The sequence below is a fragment of the Tamandua tetradactyla genome, chromosome 10, assembly GCF_023851605.1.
Source record: "Tamandua tetradactyla isolate mTamTet1 chromosome 10, mTamTet1.pri, whole genome shotgun sequence".
NCBI classification, from domain to species: Eukaryota; Metazoa; Chordata; class Mammalia; order Pilosa; family Myrmecophagidae; genus Tamandua; species Tamandua tetradactyla.
Window position 1 is genome coordinate 81,027,645 of NC_135336.1, and position 17,271 is coordinate 81,044,915.

A 17,271-nucleotide genomic window follows, 5' to 3' on the forward strand; every position below is an offset into this window, starting at 1 on the left:
AAATTTGTTAAAGGAATGACTAGCTGAGAAGAGGTTTAATTGAAAAGCTGATAATAACAAGGGGAAACAATGATATACTTGAAATAAATAAGTAGAGCTAAACATCTTCAATATATACAATTTGTGTTAGGGAACTTGTGCTAGGGAAAGTTGCATTAACAGGCAATTCAGAAATATCGGTGGCTTCTAAGGAAAGTATTGTCCTTCTCTCTCATCTCACATGTGATGACTATTGGTAAACTATGGCTTTATCCTATATATTTTTGCATGATATGCCCATATCTAATGGAGCAGCCCCTATCCTGGAAATGTCATTCACTTCACAGAGAAGAGCAAGAAACAGAAATTTTATGAGAATATGGCACATGTTACCTCAGCTTATATTCCATTGGTCAAAGGAAGTATCATGTGCAATACAACATGAGTGACATGCAATGAATTCTCATTTTAGGGGAGGCACTGGAAAGCAGCAGGGAATGGGAAAAGAAGAGTTTAGAAAAAATAACCAGATGGTCCAGAATGTGTTAGCCAATAAAAAATATCTATTATATATAAAATATCCAGGAATAAATTATGAAGAAAAATTTCAAATATTAACTAGGGAAGCAGGAGATCAATCATAATGTAATACCACATTCTTGAAATAAAAATGCTGCTAGGTCTTTCTAAATTTTCAGAAATTCATAAAGCAACTCTAAGTTATACCAATCAGGATTAAGTTGAAGGAAGTCAAGATGATTCCCATGTCCATTCAAAGTGCAAATATACCAATAAATGAGTAAACAGATACAGTTAGAGAGCTTCTGAGAATAATTAATGATTTTAGTCTATCATTTTTACATGTTAAAATATTTTGAAAATGCCATAATTAGAAGAATAACGTCTGGTATACATATATGCAGACAAATCACTAATCAATGGAATATATTAGAAAGTACAGGAAAGACACAAAGTACAAGAATTTAGCAAATAATAAAGCTGGTGGTTTCAGTTAGGGTAGAAAAGATGGATTTGTCATTAAATGATGATGGAGCAACTGCACAACCAAGAGCAGTATAAAAGTTAATGCTGGACGAGTGCTCAAGGAATGACTGCAGACACGTTTATTGAATTGTCCCCTCAGAGGAATGCTAATTTGGCCACAATCAGCAAATTAAGGAAGTGGGTGGCTACCAATGAAACACATGAAATCAATATTATAATTGCAACGCCTGGTCATTTTGAATGGTTTTATTGCTTTAACTTTCTTTCCTTTTCGGAAGGAGCAATATGTGTGATATGTGTGTGTATGTATATGCGTGGATAGATAAATTAGATAGTGGTTAGATAGATAGATGATAAATAGATGGTAGATAGAAAGATCAATATATGTAGATAGATAGTTGATAGATAGACAGATAGAAAGACCAATAGATAGATGATAGATGGATGGATGATGGATTAGATATAGATGGATGGATGAAGGGGAGGAGTGGGGAGAGAGAGGGAGAGAGACAGAGATACACATCAAATAAGCACGAGTGCACCAGAACCTCATAGCAACCACTTCTCAACACTTTCTTGGATGTGTAGATGTACTCAGGGTGCAGAGAAGTTTGAAATGTATTTATGATTCAATTTTGTATACACTACATGCCTTTCTGACACTATGTAACTGCTCATTCAATTTCTTATTCTCTAATACATGAAGAAACTGAAATTGAGAATGTTTAGCTAATGGGACAAGTCACAACTCTGGTTTGCTAATTTTAATTCATCTTAATTAACAACTGTAAGTGTCCTAATAGTATTGCACATTCACATGTAAAGCTGTTTTTAGGCCAAAATTTCCATGTTTCACTTAGCAGCTCTGACATAACTAAAACATCCAATTCTAATGTCCTATATTTTAAAAACAGTTGTATTATTTCATGAAAAATATGAGTGTTTTAGCCTTCTCTAGATTTCCAGATAATTGATGATGAATTCATCAGAAAATGACATTCTTTTTGTAAATATTAGGCCTTAGCCTTTTATATTCAATTAACATTAGCCTTATTTCCTTGGGCATAAATACTATAATCCCATATTTCTGTTTGAAATTTTTAAGCATTATATGTGAATGCACAGTGAGAAGATAAATAAAATATCGAGGTGCTTATTCACTCTTATAAACAATAATACCAAAAAAATTTTATAGTAGTACAAAATTATCCATTCCAAATTCAGTGCATTTTTATTTAATGCCGACTATTTGAAACCACAGTACTAGTTATATTTGGTTTCCAGGATTTATTTATCATAAAATTCATAATAGATTTCTTTAATCCAACTTCTGTTTACTGAGTGTGTCCTACACATCTAGATTTGTTTTAGAAACTGAAGAAAAAGACATAAATAAAGCTGAACAAATGTCTTTCTGGTAGAGCATATATGTAGTCAGAGAGATAGATAACAGTAAATATATGTCATATAAACTGGTGAGTGATTATTATAAAAACAAAACAGAATAAAGGGAGCATTTGGGAAAGTGCTGCTTTGTGGGTTTCAAAGACTCCTGAGAAGTAGGAACATTTGAGTAGAAAAAAATATTTCCTTTATATGATACCAGCATTTGGAATGTAGTATATTTTTATTATTTACAGGGACAATGGTGCCTGAGGCTTTTGGTCAATCTAACATAACCAATCAGAATATTATTACAGTTTATGCAATGTTTATCCAAAGTGTGACAGAGACTAAGTTAAGAGTTGTCAAATATGCTGGTTATTACCAACTCTCACAATATGACTTGAAAAAATAAAGACTATGACTTATTTTTTAGGGTCCTGGATATCAGGGGCAAAAGATAATTGTCTTGAGGCTACAGGTTGTATTTTCATCTTCAGTTCTAGTTGAAATGGTTACTCTTGAAGAAATAGGAGGGCATGAAATATAAAATTAATTAATTTATTGAATGAGGAAGAACATGATATGAATTTCTGTATTGTGCCAGTATGAAAATATGTATTCCCAGAAAAGCCATGTTTTAATCCTGATTCAATCTTGTGGAGGCAGCTGGTTCATTTAATCCTAATTCAATGCTGTAGGTTGGAAACTTTTGATTAGATTGTCTCTATGGAGACGTGACATGCCCAATTGTAGATGTGGTCTTTGAGTAGATGGAGATGTGACTCCACTCTTTCCAGGTGGATCTTGATTAATTTGCTGCAACCGTTTAAAGTAGGAAACTTTTTGGAGAGAGTCAGTAACTACAGAGCCAACAGAAATTTCAGAGGGGAGCTGACAGGCACAGAAAAAGACACAGATGTTTGGATATATTTGAAGCCCAGCAGACATTGCCATGAGATGTTAAGCAAGCTAGAAGAACCTGGAGAGAGCCAAGGGAAGCCAAGAGATGAAAACCAGCCTTGGAGTTTGCAAAATGAAGAATCTCCCCAGAAACAGAGGCAGAAAGCAGTGGCCCAAGAGCAAGGGGCCAGCAGATGCTAACGATGTGAATTCCAAGCTGACAGAGGTGTTCTAGACCCATAGACCTTTCTTGTGTGAAGGTAAGTTCTTGTTGGTGCCTTAACTTGGAAACTTTCATTTCCTTAGAACTGTAAACTTGTAACTTCATAAATTCCCCTTTATAAAGCCTGTCCAATTCAGGTATATTGCATTCCTACACCCTGAAAACTAATACATGGATCATAGATTAAATCACAAACGTCCTAGAAAAACTTAAGAGTGACTCAAATTAATCTAGAGAAGAAATGAATCTCAAAGAGAAGACTTAAGAAAGGGGAAAAAAAGCCAAGTGGTTATGGGAAAGGAGAATTTCTGTGTTCTAAATGAGATTAGATTAGATAATTTTCAAGAGATCATCCTTTGAGAGTCTTTAATTAAATTCCTATAAACTTCTAATTCAGTCTCAGAGCTCAAGCAGAAAGGTCAGCAGATGCAAGGGTCTGCACTCACTCATCTTCCTCTGGATGAAAGAGTTAGATCTAATGCATGACTGGACTTAGTGGGAGCTTTATTTTTGAGTGGACACTTTCCCACTGTGGCTATCTCTTCCTACAATAAAAGGATAGGAATGATCTTGTGATTGAGGGTCAAATATTTTGACCTTGATTGCCAAAGTATCTGCACTTACAGGTTATCTCTTAGCACACTGTTGGAAAATCTCCAGGCTACTAATATTTGGAGACATTGGGTAGAGTTGAAATGAGTTGCAATCCCAAGGGTAATCATCATTAATTTATATTAGATACAAGGGTGACTTGATTGTGAATCCTTTAAAATTATATACTTGTGCTTATATGTGTGTGCTTATGGATGTCACACTTTAAACATTGGAATTTCTGTAAAGCAAGGATGTTAGCATGTAAAGTAGAATTTCTACAATTAAGAAAAAATGTTGCATTTTATAATTGATAGTTGCGATTGCTTTATTTTTAGAATAATTTGAAGAAAACAATAGTTTTACAAAATGCTAATATGTACATCAAATTAAGTACTAGTGCTGATAAATATTACATAAAAATCTTACACTATATATTGCAACCAGGCTGAAAATTAAGAAATCAGTTTCACTTTTGGGGTGACCTGCTTGGACTTACTCATGGATGGAATTCATATGAATGGAAGTTTCATTACAGAGTAATAAAGTTTTTTGAATGTTCACTTCTCTCTCCTATACTATACTATACTTCCATCTGCAACAACTGTGATTACAATATACTATTTTAGCCTCTCTCTAATGGATAACTATTTTAGCAAACTTTTTTTTGGATGAAAACCACAGAGAAGCAACTCAAATCAACTTAGTGACAAAGGATACCTTACAGAATTGTTAGATTTGTAGTTTCTGGGAAGAAAGAAAAGGTTTATATAATGTCATAGTGTTCTAGCACTATGGCAAATACTACATAATGGGTTGACTTAAATAATGGGAATTTATTGACTCAGTTCCATAAGCCAGAAATCCAAATGAGGATATTGATGAGAAGTTTTGCTTCCTCCTGGGGTCGATAGCATTCTGGATGGTTTGCTGGCAAACCTTGGGTTCCTTGGCTTCTCTACCCCAGAGCAATGTCCTCTCCTTTCTCTTCCAGGTTCCCTTGACTTTGGGCTGCTACCTCTTCCCTGTAGCTTTCTCTCTCATTTCTGAATTTCTTCTAGACTCCTGTAATCAGATTAAGGCCCAACCTCATTCATCTGGGCCACCCCTTAACTGAAATAACAACTTCAAGAGATCCTATTTACATTGGGTTCACACGCAGGGGAGTGTGGCTCAAGGTCAACAACATGTCTGAATTGGTATACACAATACAATCCACCATACATACCAAGCAATAGGATGAGGTGGAATGCAGCTGGGCTTCAAAAAAATCTATTGGCTCCAGAGTGCTTACTTTCTATCTCACATATCACCTTCAACTATCTGACTTCATTCCTTCCTGAGGCATACTTGCTTGCTTGATATCTTGGAAGGCATATGCATCAACAACGTCAAGTTAAATCTTATGGTTCCCATCATTACAGAAAGACTGCATGATATTTTTATTCACAATGAAATAAAAATATTTCAAAGGAAAAACATTCTCTTTGCTTAAGTTAAACCCCAACAAAGACCAGTGAAGTGTGACTCAAGGGGTAGGATCTATAAGCAGATGTTTGCTCAGAATAGTTTCAGGGTCTACACCAAAAATAGAATTGAATGTGGATAGAGTTGTGTAGCTAATAAAACAGCAGATCCTGTTTATACCACTTGTCTGGAAAAAGGTGAAGGATAGTTCTGAGAAAAGAAGGGCTCTTGTTAAAAAACAACAAAGATATCCTACATAACAAAAATAATAATTTTTAAGACACCCTTTTCAGTTTTCCATGATTAAAAATTTTATAGGAACAAAGTACACTTCATTTTAAGTAGAAATCTATCAATTGGCCTCATTCTTGAACTCTGGAACTGCATTAAACAACATTCCAGTATAAGTAATATTAATCATTATGTCTTTGCATCATTGTGTTTACAACTAAGCATCCTGCCTATTTTTCCTCTGACTGCATTTTGACTTCATAATGTATGCACTAAAATTCATGTCAAGTATTGAACAAAATCTTCTAACTATGGAAAGCTACTAAAAGCAAATATGGGTTAGAATGCATGAATCACTTTATTATTTCTTAATTGTAAATATCTGTTATTATAGCTTGGATTTTCAGGTACCTCGGGTAATTGTACCCATTTTCACCCTTAAAATTGTGTTAAACACATTCTTCTATATACTTAAAAATGTTTTAAGTTTCTTGCATGTAATACTGCAAGACAGATAGCTATAGTTAATTGAATATATATTTTTTCAAATGAAGAATTCTGCATCAATTTATTTTAATTACTTAGATACTTTGAATTTTTCCATATTAATTTATGTTAAATTTTATTATTTCATCATGTAGTCTTTTTCTTTTATCTTCTCTTTATTTATAAATTTATGAATAAGAATTTTGTTCACAAAATAATCATATCTCAGAGTATGATTAATACTTCAAGTTTATTTTGATCTATGTAATATTTTTATGTTATCAGCTATATTACAATGAACCAAGGAAAGCTATATTTAACTCAATTATATCCATTTTAGCACATTAAGCATGTTGAAGTGTCCTTTGTAATGAAAATGGATACATACATACATATATCATATACATGAATATATGCATATATTAAACAAATGTAACATTTTGTAACAATGTCAGTATATAGTAAAACTACTAATGGATATTTTAATGAGTTTATATTGGACCATAAGGACCACCTCTTTTATTATTTAAACTGTACATTTCCTTATATATAGTTAAATATGTATCACATTGAGGTATACTTTAAATCTACTGGGTTCCACTCTCTGAGGAGCATCTACATCTTTACTTTTTACTAGCTGTGAAATACTCCTGCCTTTATACATTGCAAGAAGGCATTCCGCAATTACATGCACAAGCTACTTGGTATTCTGGAAGCGGAGTTCTTTTCAGTTTGGAAAAAGCATCACTTAAAACAATGAAATAATCACTCACCAAATTTTTCCTGAATATTTCTTGAATTCTTTCGATGCTTATCTCATTTTTTTTTCAGGTTTTATAAAGCTTTCCTTTTTTTGAATATAAGGCATTGACAGTATTTCAGAATTTTTGTGGTAGTATATCCTCTGTAGACACAGTGTAAAATTGTCAAATATTAGTTATTTATCTGACATAAATTTTTCTGGGCAGTCACTGGGTGATATTTATTTCTCAAATCCATTTATCTTTAACTTTTGATATTGTGCTATATAGTATATTTTCTGGTTATTCATTTCTCTGAATTTTCTAAAATTATCCTATCATTTATGAACCTATATATCAAATAATTTATGTGTATCCAATAATTTCTTTTTGAAACTTTTGAGCTCATTAGCCATTTCAGTTTGATATGATAAACTTCAGAATTTCTGATTCTTTAAGAGAGTAAGAGCATCCTAAATTTAACTTTTAGTTATATGGTGGTATTTTTGTAAAAAAGGAATCAGATCTCATTTCCATTATTACCATGATTCCTAACTTAGCCATGTATTAATTTCTCAACATATGTTTATTGGACAGACAGTTGAATGGTTGAAAAGCAAAAAAAAAAAAAAAAAATGATCAAGGAAATAGAGTTGTTATACTCATTATTTTATCAAATAAGATGACCAAAGAATAAGGTCCAAAAATCTAGCCATATTCTTTCTAGAGAAAGAGCATTGCTAACATTTATATGGAAGAGTTTAGTAATTTCTTGGCTGTTCAGAAAATGTTGTAAAAGCTTTACAAACTGAGAAACGGACAAAAAAAATGTGGATTTAGTTCCCCCTCTGTCATTTTTCTTCCTTTCCATTTCCCAAGATTTTTCTCAACCTTTGTTCATGTTCTTTTAATAATGATGTTCACACAGTACTGTGGTGAATTTTTTTTACCATCTAAATTGATTCCACTCTTAAGCAATCTTTAGAATTCAAATAAAATATGCTATTCTGCTGACTCTGCCTAAATTCTATTTCTGGTAAATCAGTCAAATTCACTTCTAAATCATGTGAAAGCAAGTACTTGCATTTTATACAGTTGCTAAAAGTGCTATTATTAGTGATCATTTGTACTCTTAATTTAGCTTACCTATCAAGAAGTTTTTTTTTTTTTTTTAACCATATTTTAAACAGTCTAGGTGGCACTTAAACTTTTCTGGGGTCAAAGGATTTCCATTAAGTAAAATTTACTAATTGTCAATAAATGTTCTATATGAGGTGAGGGGAATGCATTCACTGTATAATGTGTCTCTGCATGATGCTATGGCATGTCATAGAATACTATTGTCATCTCATGCTCAGTGAACCAATAATTTAGGATTGGCTTGGATTAGGAAGTTATAGAGGCTTTGCAGTCTGATGGATCTGTGTTTAAATCTCACCTCTGTCACTAGCTCTGTGGTAGAGATATTCAATTTATTCAAATGTAAAATGAAGAGGGATCTTATTTATTGAATTGTGAGAATTAAGCAAATATATATTAAAAGCTTAGTATTTAGTGTGTCTAGAGATTGCATTACATTCCCCAACAAACATAAATTATAATTTTAATCCATTTTATGGAGTGTGTGGCCTTATTTGTTAACAGACCTTCTGAAGGTATATTTTTAAGAAAGGTGTGACCATCAGAGCCAAGATGGGCCTTAGTATATGTTATTGGAGTCCTTTATAAGTAGAAGGGATTCAAACACAGACAGTCAAAGAATGCCGCATAGGATCCGGAAGCCAGAGGTCAGAGAAAACCAGAAGAGCTGACACAAGGAGAGAGAGGGATCTCAATGTGAGGCAGGGATACAAGCTGAGAAACCTCAAGCATCATTGCAAGCCAGCACAAAGACTCTACAGATTCCTAGGAGAAAGTATATCCTTGTTGATCCCTTAATTTTGGTTATCTAGCCTCCAAAACCAGGATACAATAAATGGTTGTTGTTTATGCCAACCTGTGTGATATTTGTCACACAATAGCAAACTGAGACAAAATCCTTTAACTAAATCCTAGTTTAGCTCATATTTCCTATGTAAAAATGATCAAATCCTTTCCTGTATCGCTGACAAAGAAGTAGGAAAGACAGGTATCGCCATCTGCACACTTCATTCTTTCTTTTCCTCATTTTATGCACTTGGTACTCTGATGTAAATATCAGGTAAGTATACAAACAATTGCAAAAATACTGCACTTACAATGGTATTATTATATAGAATGTTTTCCTGCTTTATTCATTTTTGCAGCATGCAACACTATCATTATGAACAAAAAAATCTTTAAAGCCTTGGTTCCAATATAATTAGTTTATTAAAATGAAAAATATATAATACATGTTATATTAAATATTGCAGAAACAAAAACCCGGGCCCTTTCCTTCATTTGTTGATGGGGAAATAACAAAACAGTCTCCTTGCTTTGATATATTGTGTCCTCTGAAGCAGCGGTGAAGTGAACCATTAAAAAGTAAAACACTCCATTGAACTGAAAAACAAACTCTGATTAGGAAAACTAATGCCTTAGGAAAAAGCAGGTTTTGTAATATCTGCTTTCATGTCTCCTTGTATCTTTGATGGATGATAAGAAAAACTAAATTCTAAACAAAAATGCCAAACTGACTGGAATAATGTTACTTCTCCTTCTTTTGTGAATCAGTAGAAGTTTAAAAACTTCTCAGATACACAAACGCAAATCAAATGGAAGTTGACAGGACAGTGAGAAAAACAACCATATCAAATTTACCATTTTATAGTTCATTTCCTAACAGCAAATGAGAAATCTATCTTACAGGCCTTCAATTTACTTGACAAAAGATAGGGAAAAATATGCTCTGGATTGCTTATAACCTGACTGCATTCCAAGTTTTCAAACATGGCACTGATTTAATAATAACTCATATTTAATACAGTTATCCATTCTGACTATTTGACTTGTGTCATATTAACAGCAGAAATTGACATGAGGTTCACAAAGGAAAAGATCCTTCTCTGAAGTAGGTAATTTACTAATAAAGCACAGGAGTTCTTTTGGAATGTGTTTCTATCTTAATATGAAAGGCAGATACAGTCTTAGACTATACATATTTATGGCCCAAGTGTGACTTACTTAACCTTGAAAGAATTATAGCAAAGTAAAAGGGAATCAGATGCACCAAAGAGGACAGAAGCAAATCAGAATATTAAATAGGGTAAGTAAGGCAAACCTCAATGTAAAGATAAAATTTGAGGAAAGGTGTGAAGAAACTATAAGGCAATTGACTAAACTGAAATACAAGGCAAAAGGTTTCCAATTTGAGTAACTAGTAATAAATAAATGTCTTAAAGCAGTCTGCATAAGTGAAATAGTTGAGAGAGAATTACAAGAGAAGATCAAAGAAATAACAGGCGACTGACTTCTGTAGTGTCTGAAAGACATCTAGCTATAACTCTGAAAACCATTGCAAGGTGTTGGAGTTGTTTTTGTGTGACATGATTTGCCTCCTGCTTAAAAAAGATAACTTTGGATACTGTGATGAGAATAGAGTGTAGGGGGCAAGGGTAAAGGTACAGAAATCTGTTAGGATGATATTGAAATTATCCTTAAAAAGTAATGAAGGTTGATTAGACCTCGAGAGAAGTAGCAGTGGGTTTCTGATTATATTTTGAATATAAATTTCCATGATTTTCTCATAGATTAGATGTGGCAGGAGAGGCAGTGTGTGTGTGTGTTTGCGAAAGAGAGAAAGATAGAAAGTCAAGGATAATTGTAATACTAGAATATGATCCACAACAAATGGAAGCAAGTATTATCAATCAAGAGATATAAGTATATGATTGGGAAGAAATTGAGGGCATAAGTTTGGAGTATGAGGACCAGAAAATCAGTTTTGTATCTATTAATTTGGAGATAACTATTTGCCACCCATTTAGCAGCACAACATGATGTAAGAATTTTGTACATTGCACTCATCCTCTCTCCCCATGGCTAAATCATGGAAAGTTGGGACAGGGAACAAGAGGTTTAGAAGTGCAAAGTGGGAGAAGGCTAAGGTTGTGAACTTAGCCATGGACCTATCTAAGCTCTGGCAGAGGGATAATGTTTAAATTGGACAAGGAATAAGATATTTAAGTTAAACTAAATTAGGTTTCTTCATTTCTGAAAGTAACTGAGGGTTTAGCTCCAGATCATAAGCATTAGTTAGGATTCTCTAGATAAACAGAATCAACAGGGAACACTCGCAAATATAAAATTTATAAAAGTGTCTCACGTGACCACGGGAATGCAGATCCAAAATTCGTAGGGCAGGTTGTGAAGCCGAGGACTCTGATGGAGGGTCTGGATGAAATCCACAGGAAAAGCTCCAGCTGAAGCAGGAATAGAACCTGTCTCCTCTGAATCCTCCTTAAACGTCTTCCCATGACTAGATTAAGCATCACTCATTGCAGAAGACACTTCCCTTTGGCTGATTACAAATGCAATCAGCTGTGGATACAGCTGAGGTGATCATGATCGAATCCTATGAAATGTCCTCATTGCAACAGACAGGCCGGCACTTGTCCAACCAGACAAACAGGTACTACAACTTGGCCAAGTTGACCCATGAACCTGGCTATGACATCATATTAACGGTGGAAATGTCCAGAACAGAATATGCTTGAAAACTACAGTGAAATGAAACAAAGCATTTTTCAGCTCGTATTCCATCAAGATCAGCCAGATTCTAGATCAGTTAAAATGGCTGAAGTATGCTTATTAGTTATAATAAAAATATGTGACATATAATCAAGTCCACAAAGTTTGGAATTATAGAAAAATTATTTTGCCATTCAGAATCATGAAAAGAAAAGGATTTAGTAATTGTACATATGTGCATTGTGCTGGTTTGAAGGGATGTATGTACCCTAGAAAAGCCACATTTTAATCCTAATCCCATTTTGTAAAGGCAGTCATTTCTTCTAACCCCTATTCAGTACTGTATGTTGGAAACTTTCATTGGATTATCTTCTTGGAGCTGTAATTCAATCAAGAGTGGTTGTTAAACTGGATTAGGTGGAGACATGTCTCCACGCATTCTAGGTGGGTCTTGATTGCTTTACTGGAATCGTATAAGTGAGAGTTTCAGAGAGAACAGGGGAGAATGACAGAACACTGCAGAATGACGTAGTCATGAAAAGCAGACTCCACCAGCCAGCGACCTTTCGAGATAAAGAAGGAAAATGCCTCCCAAAGAGCTTCATGAAACAGGAAGCCAGGTGAAAAAGTTCGCAGATGATGCTGTGTTTGCCATGTGCCTTTCCTGATGAAAGAGAAAACCTGACTGTGTTCGCCATGTGCCTTCTAACTTGAGAGAGAAAGCCTGAATTTCATTGGCCTTCTTGAGCCAAGGTACCTTTCCCTGGATACCTTAAATAGAATTGCTTTAATTCGGACATTTTCTCAGTCTTAGAACTGTAAACTTGCACAACTTATTAAATTCCCCTTTTTAAAAGCCATTCTATTTCTGGTATATTGCATTCCAGCAGCTAACAAACTAGAACAGACATCAATACAGGACTGAGATAAAATGAAATATGTTTGAATTGAGATGTTTGGTTTATTGTGATTGTGATACAAACCATATGAGCAGAAATATTAAAAAGGAAGCCAAAAAGTGAGACAGAAAAATTAGTTTTTGGAATGCAACAATAAGCTTTAAGTGTGCTTATTCTTTAGTTATTGGGGATCCATTATGTTTAACAGAATATAAGATTTGTCATCTCATTAACAGGAGAATTTTTAAAGTGTATTTTCATATGTTTTCAAAGATATGCGAAATTGTTTATGTTTTTCATGGTATAGAAGACTAGATTTGAAAAGAAACTTTTCCTAATAAAGTTCTATTAAAATATTGGCCTGAATATTAAAAAGAGAACCCATATTTTTAAGCATGGGCAAGACCTATGATAGGATAAATTATTTGATCAGATACTAGAAAACTAAAGCATAAATCAAGCAAAAAAGCGTAATTCTTGGTGGGAGTACAGTGAAGAAGCACAGGTTGGAAGGTAGAATCAGAGACTTTTCAAATAATTTTAAAAGACAAAAATAACCCTCAAGGAAAACAGCATCTATGTGTAGCTATATGGATAAGGGATAAGCATGCAAAACCAACAAACAGGAACAGGCTAAAGACTGTTACTTCTTTTCTTTTTTAAGTAGGAAGAGAAAATGATTTAAAATGTTACCTAAAAAATCCTATTGTCAAACTCTTATCCTTATATTGTTTCTTCATTTTTGAGTCCCATTGAATTTCAGCCCTGAATTCGCATTCCTCATGTGGTGTTTAAAAAAAAAAAACAATCATTGCACATATGGAGATACAGGGCTGGTTGTGCCAAAATGCTCTTTGCAGAACCACGTGCAAATCCTCACTAGAGAAATTAATTTTTAAAACTGCTCTGTAATAATTCCAAAAAGTAAAGTCCCAAGAAATATGGATTCACAACCAAATAACACTGTGAAACATGACAAAGAAAGCTAACATAGGTGAAATGAAAAACTGCATAATCTGAGAGAATGTAAATTCATTTAATAAAAAATAAGGAATTTAAATATGAAAAAAATAAAATAGGCTAGGGATATTTGAAAAGAAGCAGAAAAGGATTTACAGGGTTGAATATAATTTCAATATGCATATGCACACAGAGATATACACTCTATGGAATAGTGCTGCAATCCTGCTTATTATGTAGAAAGATGTGAAATACACACATTCTTGCTGAAAAAAAACAAAAAATAAATCATTATGTAAACCAAATATGTGTGCTATTTTTTAAAGCCACAAAAGTGCTGCAGATGCAAAAATATCAAATTATTAAATTCGAGGTTCTATCTATTTAAGCAACCAAGGTATGGATGATGCTTTAATATCTGGGGATAGCTACTGAGATTTCAAGTAGGTAAAACAGTGGAGTAAGCTTGTCAGAGAACCACTTACTTTGCTCAAGTACGGAGAAGTTAGCAAAACTTTAGATGAATCTGTGTGCTATTGTGTCCAATCTAATTTTGGAGGAAACATTAAAAAATACGACATATTTTTCATCAAGTACAACTTTCTTACACAGAAATGTCATCTAGAAACCAAACACTTAGGTTAGGGACAGAATGCATAATGAGGGTTTATAATCTCAAAGTCTTACAATAATGAGTTTCTGCAGTACACAGTCTCATTGGTTCCAACTTTCATCGTCTACAGACTCACAGACTTCCAGGAATGAAGTTTCATTGTCTCATGCTCAGGCAATTTTAAAGTCTCAACCTTGCGGTCACAATGACACAAGAAGTTGCTGTCTTGATGTCTAGTAATCTTGAAATTTAACAGTTTCATGATTTCAGAGAGTTAAGTTCTAACATACTTAAAGGCAGTGGATTTGAGGTCTAGCAGACCCAAGATGACATTTGGTACTAAACCCTATTGGGAAAGATTCAGGACCATATCTTCAAGGGGTTGGGAGTCTGATGGAAATTGAACTTAAACATAGATGCAATCAAATTGCCACCCAATTGAAGTTCTGATAAAATCAAAGTTATGATTCCATAACAGCATAAAAACTAGGGGCCTGGGCTGAGAAGCAAAAAAATATCTCCTTAGACTCCTGGCATCTGAATCCCAACCCTATTATAACAAAAGTCCAAAGCCAATTACCAACCTGATTTGTTGTACTAATCAGTTCCTCTCCCTAGCTGCCTACTAAAGGAAAGGGCACATTCCTTGTCTCTGGAATAGAAGGAAGTTATGATATATACCTACTTTAATACCACAATTTCTATAGACCAGTTTCCATGATGTGTTTCCCATTCCTTCCCTCCCTTTTCAAATACAATTGTCAATTGTGATTATTCTGTCCTTTCCTCACCATTGTAAGTTAGACTTGTGGTACAGGTGAGTGGGTAATATATCCTGCTTATTTTACAGATATTTTCATTGGAAAAATGTCACTTAAGAAGCTTTACCTAAAGGTCTCATCATCTACATACAAACCTAATTTAGACAAGAGATCCTAAACTTAAAAATCTGAGTCTAGGCCATGAGATGCAAATTTGAGGATCTTGGCAGGGGATGGATTTTCATGTTGCAGGAAACTGCATCGTTTATAGAAGGCAGAATATTGGAAATTATTTAAATAGCCATAACATATGTCATTCCTCTCTTAAGGAGATAAGGTGTCTTTGCTTTTCCAGTGAATCTGTTTGCCTTATGATGAGTTTGGCTAGCAGATTAGAGCAGAAGCAATACTGGGCAATTTCTGGACATGAGTTTTAAGAGTCCTGACAGTTTCTGTTTAAATTACCTTCTCAAAAATGAGATTCATTTATAAAGAGACTGCACACAGAGAGATGACCCAGAATCCCCCATGTTTTTCCTCTCATCCCAGCTGAGACAGCAGGCATGCCAATAAGATAACTTGGATTTTTCAGCCCCAACCCAGCTTCCAGTTGACTGCAGCTATGATGACTAAAGCAGAGACCACACACACAAAAATCCCTTAGATGAACTCAGTCCATATTGCAAAATTGTAAGCAGAAACTTGCTATTGTCTTAAGCCACTGAGTTTGGGGCTTCACTCTCATCCATCTATTGATAAATTAAACCGTCTTTCCAGAGAAATGAAAGGTTTTCAGCACAGAGCCTTTAAATTATATCTTGCAAATTTTTTAGCTGTCTCATTCACTTTTGTTCCCTCTGAAATGTCTACACTACCTTTATATATTTCAAAGCTTAGGCTCTAAATTTATAGACTTATTGCAGAACTTTTCTTTTAATTATTTTTGAAATGAATGCAACAATTACTCACACCAATAAGGTTAGGTAATTTTGTATCTGCCAACTGGTATGGGTGGATATTAATTATTATACCAACTTAATCAATAAATCATAAACATAAACAGGCATCACTGCTTGAGAAGTTCCAACTGCATGATCAGTGCCTGAGTGTTTATCAAAGCTTGCTTTATTCTTTGATATATTCAGTTGCCATTACCCACTTTTGCTTCTTTTGGTTTACGTATTTTAATTTTAGACTTAACCAGCTTCTAGTGCCAGACTAAACATAGCATCTTTGAAGGCTTACAGAGCAGAGAAAAGGTAGGTCTGTCTTGGGAGACTACAATTTTTTAGTCATTGTTTTGTTATGTTTTCTGACTTTGGGCCATATCTGTCTGCAGATACTCTTTTAAGTCTTTCAAGTTTTAGATTTACCTCAGACTTGGAAGATTCTGTAATTATAGCTTAAAGTCATTTTGAGTTTCGTGGAGGGATATTACAAAGTTATGATATTCCCCCTAACCAAAAAAAGATTGGCTCCTGCTGATGGTATTGAAAGCAAGACTGAAACCATAGGTGAAATAGTCAGAAATCACAAGCTTAGCTTATTACTACAATGAAGGATCAGATCCAGGAAAAATAAAAAACAAAAAACTGTCTGTTGGGATCTCTTCTCATGACTAAAACCTTCTCTGAGCTTGCTATGTACATATTCTAGCTTGACAACAGATTATAAATGAGAACATGCACAGAAACACAAATCTCTGCCCTTTGGATGACCCTTTAAACACTAGGACAAAAATCACCTTTTTCAGAACAAGACTAAGGGGATGAGAAAATATCAGAAACAGAGAATGCAGAGTCCCTCAATAAGAAAGATCCACTCTGAAGGTTAATCTCATCATATATGAGATCATATATATTAAGATTATATATATGAGATTATGATATATTTATATATCACCTGTCCTTGATTCTCAGATCAAGGAGATAAATTTGAGTTTGCTCCTGTTTCCTTGCCATTAGACCTAACAATGAAACTTTTTCTTGTAATCTGGTTATCACAGTATTGGCTTCTGTGCCCATCGGGCAGTGAGCCCATTGTTCGGTGAGAAGACCATCTAATGTAGAAAACTAACCAAGCATGAAAGTGACAGAGATCTTTTGATTGAACACATGATAAAATGTTCAGGGGCAATAATGCTTGAGTTACTGGGAAGTAAGACTTGCCCAGTAGTGCTAATGGAAACTTCAAAAATTTTATTCTAATGTGAAAATGTTCTACAAAACTTGACTCACATATATGTATTTGATATATCTATGTGATTATGTCATATATACACATTTAGTATCAACAGATTCTTGATATTTATTCACTTAGGGATATAAGATGATGGACCAAGGATTTTTCAGAAGAAAATTTTCAGTGGCCTGGTGTTCAA